Consider the following 12,151-nt stretch of genomic DNA (forward strand, 5'->3'; position numbering starts at 1 on the left):
CTCACTGCCATTTAGAGCCCCAGGTGAGACAGCACTTCACCTGTGAATCTGTCAGGGGCATCTGTTGTATCCTGGGTGGCCTCCTCTACGTGGGCGATACCAGAATCAGATTGGGGGGCCACTTTGTCGAGCATCTTTGCTCCGTCTGTCACAAAAGGCAGGATTTGCCACTGGCCACCCATTTTAATTCTACTTCCCATTCTGACATGTTCATCCATGCCCTCCTCAGCAGTCACGATGAGGCCATTCTCAGGGTGGAGGAGCAACACCTCATATTCCATCTGGGTAACCTCAACCTGACGGCATGAACATCGATTTCTCTAACCCATAATTTCTGCCCTCCCCCTTCTCTCATTCCCCAGTCTGGCTCCCCTCAGACCCCTCCTATTCTGCTCACCTGCCCATCACCACCTCCTCCTCACTCCCCTGTGGTTCACAATCAGATTCCTCCCTTAGCCCTTCCACTGACCTCTTCCACCCATCACCTCTCAGCTGGTCACTTCATCCAACTCCCCCCCCCCCCAGCCCCCCATCTGGTCTCCTCAATCTTTCCCCCACACCCCCCCCCATCTTCTCATGAAGGTCTCGGCCTGAAACGTCGACTGCTTTTTCCTCTCCATAGATGCTGCCTGACTTGCTGAGTTCCTCTAACATTTTGTGTGTACTTGTGTAACTCTGGATTTCCAACATCTACAGAACCTTTTGCATTTATGGTTATTTCATATTCAGACAATGAGGACATTGAAAACTTTGCATTTGTATAGCGTCACTCATTTACTTTGGGTTGTCCCAACATTTTGGTTTAAACCGGACAGAGAGATCATTTTAACATATAATCGCTGCTGCCCAATTCTGTGATACAGACAGAGCCCAAGCAAAAATATATTAAGAAAAAGCCTTTTATGAATGGTGAAAGAAATCTATTGACCGGAACATCACAGACACCACTTCAGGATTGAAGGTTTATCAGCTCAGCTGGTGAGAGGCACTAGAACACTTTTTGAATCTCATCCAATGCTTCAATCCTGGTTATAGACCTCTTTCACAGAGAATATGGACTCTTGCCTATAACCACCAAATTCAGAGGTGAGAATGATTCCAGTAATGAAAGGGTTACAGTATGAGGAATGTCTGGCAGCTCTTGGGCTGTATTCCCTGGAATTCTGGAGAACGAGGAGGGATCTCCTAGAAACATTCCAAATGTGAAAAGGCCTGAACAGATTAGATACAGCAAAGTTATTTCCCATGGTAGAGGAGTCTAGGACAAGAGGGCACGACTTCAGGATTGAAGGATGTCCATTTAGAACTGAGGTGCAGAGAAATTACTTTAGTCAGAGGGTGGTAAATCTATGGAATTTGTTGCCACGAGAGGCTGTGGAGGCCATGGCATTGGGTGTACTTAAGGCAGAGTTAGATAGTTTCTCGATTAGTCAGGGCATCAAAGGGTATGGGCTAAAGGCAGGGGAGTGGGGATGACTGAAAGAATTGGATCAGCCCATGACTGAATGGCAGAGCAGATTCAATGGGCCAAATAGCCTACTTCTGCTCTTATATTGTATGGTCTTAAAGCAGCCTTCTGACTCTGTAATACACTTGAAAGCATGGACACAAGAGAGTGCAGATGCTGTAGACTAGAGCAACACACAAACTGCTGGAGGAATTCAGCGGATCAAGCAAAACCCCATGGTAAGAAAGGACGTGTTGACTGTCAAGTCTCAACCCTGCATCTGTAAGGTTGTGTGGTGAACTACATATACCTGTCTGGACACCCCCCGCCCCCCCGCTGACTCCTCCCACGGACCCCAGTATAAAGGCGATTGGAGGCACTGCTCCTCCCTCAGTTGTGTGATGGTCTCTTGCTGCTGATAGTGCTCTCTTCCAGCTAATAAAAGCCTATCTCTCATCTCACATCTCCGAGAGTTATTGATGGTGCATCAGGTTGCTACCCTTGAAAAACACTCAAACTGCTGGAGGAGCTCAGCAGGTCAGGTAGCACCTATGCAGAAGAATAAATAGACAAACTTTCCAGCCAAGACCCTTCTTCAGGACCTGAAATGTTGACTATTTATTCAATAGATGCTGCCTGACCCACTGAGTTCCCCCAGCATTTTGTGTGTTACTCATGCATTACCCTTGAAAGCTTTATTGGGAACATGTTCTTCAGGAGTTGCAATATTCCTGCTCAACACCAGCATAATTCACTGATTTCAGCCACACTTCAGCCACTTCCTAATGGACTGGTGGATAAGTATTTCACAGCACAGACTCTGCAGGTCAGAAAGCCCTGAGCCCAAATGACAGTGGTTCAACCAGCCTCAACAGATCTCAATCAGAGGGGAGGCAGATTGAACACAAGGGATTCTGCACATGCTGGAAACCCAGAGTAACACATTCAAAATGTTGGAGGAACTCAGCAGGTCAGGCAGCGTCTATGGAAATGAATAGATAGTCGACGTCTTGGGGTGAGACCCTTCCTCAGGACTAGAAAGGGGAAATATGCCAGAATAAGGTAGCAGGGTGAGGGGAAGGAGGACCAGCTAGAAACTGATAGGTGAAACCAGGTGGTTTGGAGGAGGGTGGGGTTGGAGATGAAGCAAGAAGCTGGGTGGTGATAGGTGGAAAAGGTAAGGGCTGGGGAAAGGACACTATTACAGTTCAGGGTGTCCCAGAGTTTGGAGATCAGTTCCAGCGCTGTTCTGTAAGGAGTCTTTACGTCCTCCCCATGAGATGTGGGGGCTTTCTCCAGGTGCTCCGGTTTTCTCCCACCGTCTGAAGATATATCGGTTAATAGGTTAATTGGTCATTGTAAATTGTCCTGTGATTAGGTTAGGGTTAATCGGGTGTGTTGAGGCTGTGTGGCTCAAAGGGCTGTAAGAGCCTATTCCACAGAGTATTGCTAAAATAAAATAAATAAAGGAATCTGGTAGGAGGAGATTGGACCATGGGAGAAAGGGATGGAGGAGGAGGGGCACCAGGGGAGACAGATTAAACTGGAGCTGTTCCTCCTGTTCATTAGCTACAGGGGTCAATAGAGCACAATACCAAGCTGATTACAACACTCTCCCCACTCTCAATTTCTTCACCCCATCTTACGCAGCTATTTTGATGAGGCAGACGAAGATACACAACTATAATAACTAATACCTCCAGAAGGGGCAGATTAAAAACCGTAGGAACATTTCTTAGGGTAGAAGGACCAAGCAATCAAAGTTCAGTATCAGCTTTAAATCAGCAGCATCTCCAGGGAAATGACACTCAAGAGCCATTACACTCACCTGTACTCCCGCTTGTTAATGCGAATATCTAATCATCAGTCATGTGGCAGCAACTCAATGGACAACAGCAAGCAGACATGGTCCAGAGGTTCAGTCCAAACGTCAGGATGGGGAGAAGTGTGATCTAAATGGCTGGCTGTGCCAGATGGGACGGGTTTGAGCAGCTCAAACTGATCTCCTGGGATTTTCACCCACAACAGTCTTTAGAGAACGGTGCGATAAACAAAAAAGAACCCAGTGAGGGGCAGCTCTGTGGGCGAAAACACCTCGTAAATGAGGTCGAAAGCGAATGGCCAGACTAATCCAAGCTGACAGGAAGGTGACAGTAACACAAACAACCATGTGCTGCAACTGTGGTGGCAGAAGAACATCTCTGACACAGAACAGGTTGAACCTTGAAGAGGATGGGCCACAGCAGCAGAAGACCATGAACGTGCACTGAGTGTAGATCCAGTCAGCAGAACTAGCGGAACTCACCAGGTGCTCATCAGAAAGCAGATTAAACATTTTAAAATTGAGCTAATTCTTCATTAACAAAACAATCTAAAAAAAAACTCACCTTGTAATACATCCGCCTTGCAGCCATGCCTTTAAGCCGAGCTTGAATTGTGATCACTGCTTTGCGGGTGAGTACGTACACCCTCCGCACGGTCAGCATTCTGTATCATGATCGCTGCCCTCGTCCGTCGAGAATGCTCCACAAATCTAAACAAAAGTAAGATTACTTGGTGGTTTTTAAATTCAGGTCAACATGTATAACAGTGGGAAATGTATTCAAGGTCTTGGTCACGTTTGCAATCACGCTGACAGGCGAATGGTCTTAAATATGACTTGGATCATGCAAACTGTCCCAACTCCACCACAGATGGTGGGGCCTGGCTGAAAAGGGTGGAGGTCTGGGGACGGAACTAGCGAACCCAAAGCGATATAAACACCAACAGAAGCTCCGAAGACCTCATTCCTGGGAGAGGGAAGATCTTGGCCTGCGTCTTCGGCTCTGGCTTCCACTGTCACCTCGACAATCAACCTTCTGTCGGCCCAGGACAGAGGACTCTGGTGAGCTGGTAGTCTATGCCCCAGTAGGGGTGACGGGCTTAAGAAGATACTGTACCTGCATTCAATTCAATAAAAGCATGCTCTAATCAGGCAAAAGAAAACAGTACAGGCATGTTCTCAGTGAAATATCTATAGAAATAAAAACATTTCTGTCTCTATTCATGCACTTGGTTTGTACACTGGAACAAGAAAATTTCTGTCTTCTATTCACGCACCTGGTTTGAACACTGAAAATAAAGACAATTGAGGGTGCTGTATATGGTAGGTCTTCACAGCAGACTCGCATTACAACTTTGAAAAACTAACAGCAAAATTCCAATAATCTACTGACCACTTGAGAATCTTAATGGCTCTGGTGGTGTCTGCCAGGTTCCTTTGAAATTCACCGTGAACCTGGCTCACGCACTCTAAACTTACCAGAACTCCATTCCCAAACACAGTTGATGCTACCACGGACTGACCCATCCCCACTTACCTTTTAGCCAGAAATCCCCTTGTATATTTCTGAATTACGATAGTGGCTTTGTACATTCGCAGATATTGTTTTCTTTGAAGCCAACCTCTCGTCACCTTCTGCACCGTTATGCAGGCAGCGCGCAACCGGTTAACACAGAGCTTTTCCAGGTAGGCTACTTGTCCCACAGAAAAGAATATCTTGCTCTTTCCAAATTGATATTTGTTCCCATCCTGCCAATGGCAAAGTATCGTTTGGAGGAATTATTGAAGCACTTTGCACAAATACTATAAAAATCACAAAAACTGAAATAAGATTTGCAAGTGCAAATGGCAATTTTTAGACATCTCAACAATTCAAATTCTAGAGGATGATAAGTTACAACCAAAGATCTTTCCAGTCCTTGGTTTTGCAAATCACATTTCCAGCCATCACTCATTAGAAACTAGAAATCCTGTTTCTCCTTGCATATAAACTGTGTTTCTCTCTTGTATATATTTTTTACTTGCTGACATGATTGGTGCCTGGATTTAGGAAGTACTGTCATATTCCTGCTTGCAATTTTAATATTAATGCTGTTCTAAGAAGGTTCACTTGATGATGCAGGTATAGAGGGATCACCTAAAAGGTTATGTCCCTTCTCAATGGAGTTTAGGAGGAAAAGCAATCTTATTGAAATATACAGCATTCTTTAGGGGTTGCAAATGTTAAAAACTGGAACCTTTTCCTTCCTGGGACCGAGTCTAATGGATGGCTTGAGTCACCCCGTTCTCTATCTCAGAGACAGAATGACGCTCTAGAATTCTGTAACCTCATGTATCCAGTTGGTACTGGTCCAGGGCCGGTGAGTGGAACACCAACTAGTTCTGAGACCATAGCACAGAATGTGGTCAAAACCCATTGTCACTGGTCAGTTGTCCATGTTATTTATTAACCAGGCCCCTCTGGTCTTTCGAGCTGTGCCACCCACCAAGCCCCAATTTAATCCTAGCATAATCATGGGACAATTTACAATGACCAATTAACCTATTAACAGGTGGTCTTTGGGCTGTGTGAACGAAACGGAGCACCCGGAGGAAATCCACAGACACACAGGGAGGAAAAAGCAACCAGAATTGAACTCTGAACTCTGACGCCCCAGGATGTAATAGTGTTGTGCTAACCGCTACATTACCGCCATTTTGTAAGAGGAATATGACTAATGAATCCCCAACACCGTCAAGGTCTTGTCACAAGGACCGTGAATTGTTTACTGTTTACCTGCGCTGTTCATTACATGCTACACGGCACCCAGGTAAATAAATCATAGCAAACACTCTAAACATTCAAACTAATAATTCTACATTGCACAGGCTTAAAATATTGATCCTTCCAGGGGGGTGAGAATTTAAGACATGAACAAAATAAAAATTCTTGCCAGAAATCAGTAAATTCACTGAACTGCTTTTCTAATATTAAAACATTATACTGCTGTGGTGAGTGAAAAGAAGAATACTGAGAGTGTGAATGGACATACAAAACATCTTTTCCTTAATTACTTAAATGTTATTACTTTTTCCAGAAAAGTCAGGATTGGATGCACTTTAGAGTTATAACCAAGGTGCAGTCATTAAGAGCGGCAGAAGAATCATTAATACCAATTTCAAAGGTGAAGAATTTGTTAAATATCACACGCTCATGAGCATAAAGTGCACATCACCATTTAAGTGTTTTTTTTTTAAAAAGGCTGGGAGAAATGCAAGTTAAATTTGTAAAAAAAAATCAATGGTCCCCATAGTAACCGTGCCCTTTGAAAGACACATAATTTCCCACAAGTTGTTTTCTTACCTTGATTAGATTTTCTAGCACATTTTTACAAGTCTGCTTCTTGTCCTCATGAATGTCATCTTTTCTCATCAAAACTCTATAGCGGCAAAAAAAATCTGTGTACGTCCATCTGAGTAAAAGAAAGTGAAGGGTTAGCATTCATAGTGCAGTTGTAGCACAGAATCAGAGCAGATGTCCATGTACTCAGCACTCGGCGAATCAAGTAAATAAAGATGCCTCTGTACAAGTTCATTTGTCCATGTCTGAACAGGAATTTTCTGTGTTTTTTTTAAATACATGGCCTGAAAACTGCACTGCATTTTCTTTCTTTCTCAATCTTTTTATTATTATTAATAATATGAACAAAATACAAATGATATATTAATAAAGGGATTACAAACATACAAATTCCCATTACACATGAAAAAATACATAAGTAATGGTTACAGTATAAATGAGTTTACCAAAACATGAACCATACAGTATATGTATGAACATGGTAAATCTAGATATTTCATAATATATGATATTAAAAAAACAGAAAAAAAATGTTATGCAAAATTTACTAACCTACTAATCTAATAGCTAATAAAGAAGAAAAAAGAAGCAAAAAAAAAGAAAAAACTAGAAAAAGAGAAAAAAAAGGGCTGTTTATAATATCTCACAAGAATACATAATCATCAATGTCGTCAACTCCGATCCTCTCAACATAAATAAGATTAAGGCTGGAAAATCAAATGAACTTGGAACAGGGTCATATTACATCATATGAAAATATTGAATAAATGGTCTCCATATCTTTTCAAATGCATTTTAAATGTTTTTGAGATATGTATACTGTAAGTTCTCAAATAAAATTTGAACCATCATATACGTTTGATTTTATTTATTAATTGAAGGGTATAATTAATACAGTACATAAAAGAAAATCTTTCACGTTTCACGAACTTTTTCTAGCTGTGTGGCAACAAAGACTATGTGCGAAGGAGTTATTGCATGGCCGCACAGCGTAGAGGAAACAGCGGTGTCATGGCCTGCAGATTGATGGTGCAGGGTTGTTTTCCTGAAGCCACGTTTCTGCAAGAAGAAGCCAGATAAAGAAATACTCTCAAGGGCATTAAAGTTCAGTCACTCTAACCTCAGAGGGCAAGTACAGACCTTGAGGGATATCCGGCAGCACTGAGTCGGACTGTCTCAAGAACACCACAAGCTCGTAACTGTTGGACCATTCTCTTTGCATTAAACCTAGAAAATGTTCGGTAACATGGAGATCAGTCGCCACTAACAAATGGAGAGAATAATTTAGGTACTAGTGAAATTTGACAACAGCTTTAAGATCTATTTTACATTGCATTCTGCAGTAAATCAAACACAAGAGATTCCTTGAAGTTTAAATTTACTGTTTATTTAGAGATACAGTCCGCCAACAGACCTTCCAGCCCATCCACCAATTAAGCTACTAACCTGTACATCTCTGGACTGTGTGAGGAAAGCAGAGGATCCAGAGGAAACCCACAGTCAGCGGATGAATCTGCAAACTCCTCACAGACAGAATCAAACCCGGGTCGCTGGTTCTGTAATCGTGTTACCCTAGCCATTACACTACCGTGCCACTCTAAAAATCCTCTCTTCGATGAGAGTTTAGTAAGATCTTCTCTCACTCCTCCCTCTCTGTGATCTCTGCTGCCCTCCAATTCTTCAGCCATGGCTCACTCAGGCTCTACCATGAAGGTGTATCTCACGTTTCATCTGCCAGCTCCTACTCCTTCCCCTCCCCTGCCTTATCCCAGCTTGTCTCCTTTCCTTCCAGACCCATTTTTAAAACTTATTTATTTAGATACAGCACCGAATTAGATCCTTTTGAGTCACACTGCCCAGCAATCCCCCGATTTAACCCTAGCCTAATCACGGGACAATTTACAATGATCAATTAACCTACCAATCAGTACATCTCTGGACTGCTGGAGGAAACCAGAGCACCCAGAGGAAACTCACGCAGTGATGGAGAGAACACACAAACTCCTCACAGACAGCAGCGGAAATAGAACCTGGGCTGCTGGTGCTGTGAAGCATCTTGCTACCATGCCACCTCATAAAGGGTCCCTGCCTGATATATCGACTGCTCATTTCCCTCCACAGATCCACCAAACCTTCCAAGTTCCTCCACCATTTTGTGTGTTCACCACACAGCAGCTCTTTTCAAACCTTGGAACTTGATGAACTCATCTCTGCCTCCTACTGGTCAACGTCGGTAGCAGTTGGCCCTGCTTACAATGGAACGAGGAATGATCACCCATTTGCCATCTGGCTCCAAGGGCTACGGCCTCTCCCTTTGGAGTAAAGGAGGATGAGAGGTGACTTGATGGAGGTGTACAAGATGAGAAGAGGCAGAGATCGAGGACAGCCCGAGACCTCCCCATCCCTTCCCAGTTTCTCTCTGGGAGTGCTCACACTTATGCAGGACCCTGTTCGCTGGCCTCGATCCTGATTGGCTAGCCCTTCAGTTGACCTTTGACACAGGTAATTATTTTTTTATATAAGCATAGTAGTGTTTGTGTGGAATGCCCTGCTGGGGGCGGTGGTAAATGCAGACACATTAGGCACATTTCAGAAACTCATAGGCAGGCACATAAATGAAAGGAAAATATATGGGAAGGGCAAGATTGATCTGTGAGTATGTTAAAGAGTAGGCACAAATTTGTGGGCTAAAGGGCCTATACTGTTCCATGTTCTGTTAGCACATAGAAACACGGTAGGGTAGTAGTTAGCACAACGCTTTTCAGTACCAGCGACCCTGGTTCAATTCCCACCGCTGCCTGTAAGAAGTTTGTACATTCTCCCTGTGACCACGTGAGTTTCCTCCAAGTGCTCTGGTTTCCTCCCACAGTCCAAAGGCGTACTGGTTGGTAGGTTAATTGGTCACTGTAAATTGTCCCGTGATCAGGTTATGAGTAAATTGAGGGGATTGCTGGAAGGCGTGGTTCAAAGTGCCTGTTCCACACTATCTCAATAAATAATGAACCGCTCTTTTGGCTCAGGTAAGTTGGGCCAAAGAGCCCGTTTCCCTGCTGTACAACTCCTTCCCCTGTTTCTATTTAAAGCATTGAAGTATTATAATCCTTCTTGTGACAATTGTTTTTGTTTTATAATCCTGCTCGACCTCTCAAATCTTCTTCCACCAGTCTCTTAAATTTAAACAATCCCTATCTAAAGATAATTGGTAGGTCAGCTTTTCTGAACTACACTCCTAAACTTTGGAATTCAATACCCAAAACTTACAAGGGTTGCAGACTCAGCTGACACTTTTAAACACCAGATCATAAACTATTTATTTAACCTGGCTTTTAACTAACATCTTTTTGTCTTTTATTTTCATGTTAATTTTTTTTATTTGCATATTTGCACTTTATCCCATTGTAAAGAGCTTTTCACAGACACAATGTGATAAAAAGTGTTTTATAAATTAATCACACAAAATGCTGGAGGAACTCAGGTCATGCAGCATCTATAGAAAACAGTACAGTCAACTTTTCAGGGCGAAACCCTTCGCCAGGACATTCGGCCTGAAACGTCGACTGTACTTTTTCCATAGATGCTGCCTGGGCTGGCAAGTTCCTCCAGCATTTCGTGTGTTGCTCGGATTTTCAGCATCTGCGTATTTTCCTCTTGTTTATAAATTAATTATTCTTATTATAAATTGCTCATTTGATTCTCCAGTGCTTTGGAATTGTGCACCATTTTGGAAGATATTACAAACATTTATATTAATTGACATTTAAAGCAGCCAAATCAAGTTTACTTACAAGAAAGATTGTTTTGTATCATTTGGTTTCAAGCAGCGAACATAATGAGGGGTTGTAGAATTTAAAGTTTCCATAAGCAGACGGAGTGAAGCTCTAAACTACAAAAAAAAATACATCAGTCATTAGGTAATGCATAAAAGATGCATTAATCTTGAATGTCCCCAATGCTAACTATTAAATATTACTCATTCTTAATTAAAGAGTTTTCACAGCAAAAGACATTGACATGGCTCCTCATTGACAAAATATATTGTTCAATTCCTCCAAGAGCAGTCCCAAGAGGAATAAAGCTTTTACACAAACTAAAAGATTCCTTTGCGTTAACAGCCAACACATGGCAAGGATTAAAACCATGGTCCCCTCTCTCCCATCAGATTCCTTCTTCAGTTTTTCCACCTATCACCTTCCAGCTTCTCACTTCATCACCCCTCTCTCCCACACCTGGTTCCACCTTTCACCTTCTATATGATCCTCCTTCCACACACCCCCACCTTCTTATTCTGGCATCTTCCCCTCCTTTCCAGTCCCACCGAAGGGTCTCAGCCAGAAACATTGGTTCTTTATTCCTCTTCAGAGATGCTGCCTAACCTGCTGAGTTTCTCCAGCATTTTGCGCGTTCTGAGGACGAGCTGGGTGCAGCTCGTAAATATCAGTGCAAACATAGCATGCCCACAGCAGAACAACAGCAATGAAGCAACAGAAAAATCCCCTTCCCTCCCAGCCACTGGTAGTCCTCCAGCTCCTAGGGCAGGCCTCCTCTGGGCCTTCACCCTCCATTGGACTCACATACATTGCGATTAAACTGTTTAAATACTATTATATTATCAAACTACTAAGATTCAAGAATTATTAAAATTGGATCATAGAAATACATTAAACGCTTCCCCCCCCCCACCCTTTTTGCTTCTCAGCTCAGAAACCTCAAAGTCCCATAAGGTTAATGTTTCTCCAATCTTACTCTGCATCAGATCTGAACGGCAGCACCCCAATATTACACCCCAACTGATGCTGTGGTCCACCACTAGTTTCAGATCTTAGTGATGCAAAATGTGAGCAAGTGGCAGACTTGCAGTTCACTTACGGGCATTTCAGCAGCTAAAGTGAATACAGGATTAAAGGCCAGGTTCTTAGCATGCGAGAAGAACCGAGGTCCACATCCACAGACCCCTCAAAGTTACCATGCAAGTTGAGAGGATTGTTAAGGTGTATGGTCAGGGGTTTGAGTTCAAGTGCCACAGGGTAATGTTACAGCTCTGAAAACCTGGTTAGGTCTCACTTGGAATATTGTGTTCAGTTCTGGTCGCCTCATTATAGGAAGGATGTGGAAGCTTTAGAGAGAGTGCAGAAGAGGTTTACCAGAATGGTGCTTTGGTTGGATGAGCATCTCTTATGAAGATAGGGTGAGTGAGCTAGCGTTTTTCTCTTTGGAGCAAAGGAGAATGAGAGGTTACTTGATAGAGGTTACAAGATGATGAGGTATAGATTGAGTGGATAGCTGGAGACTTTATCCCAGGGTGGAAATGACCAATTTACAAGGGGACATGATTTTAAGTTTTGCTTTCCACAGTGGGTGGGTGCAGGGAACACCCTGACAGGGGTGGGGGTAGAGGCAGATACATTAGGGACATTAGAAAATCTTAAATAGGCACATGGATGATAGAGGAGGAGATGAGAAGCCCAAAAGTCGAAACCCCTGGGCCGGCTTGCCCAGTAGTCAGAGGCCTGAGATTTGCAAGTCTGGGCCAGGGACTGAAGAA

At 43.1% G+C, this 12,151-nt stretch overlaps 1 pseudogene; it reads right to left on the reverse strand.

The window, feature by feature from the left end:
• LOC132406571 (unconventional myosin-Va-like) overlaps positions 1–12,151 on the reverse strand; it is a 140,452-nt pseudogene that overhangs the window by 68,645 nt on the left and 59,656 nt on the right.

This window comes from Hypanus sabinus, chromosome 16 (assembly GCF_030144855.1).
Source record: "Hypanus sabinus isolate sHypSab1 chromosome 16, sHypSab1.hap1, whole genome shotgun sequence".
Classification (NCBI taxonomy): Eukaryota; Metazoa; Chordata; class Chondrichthyes; order Myliobatiformes; family Dasyatidae; genus Hypanus; species Hypanus sabinus.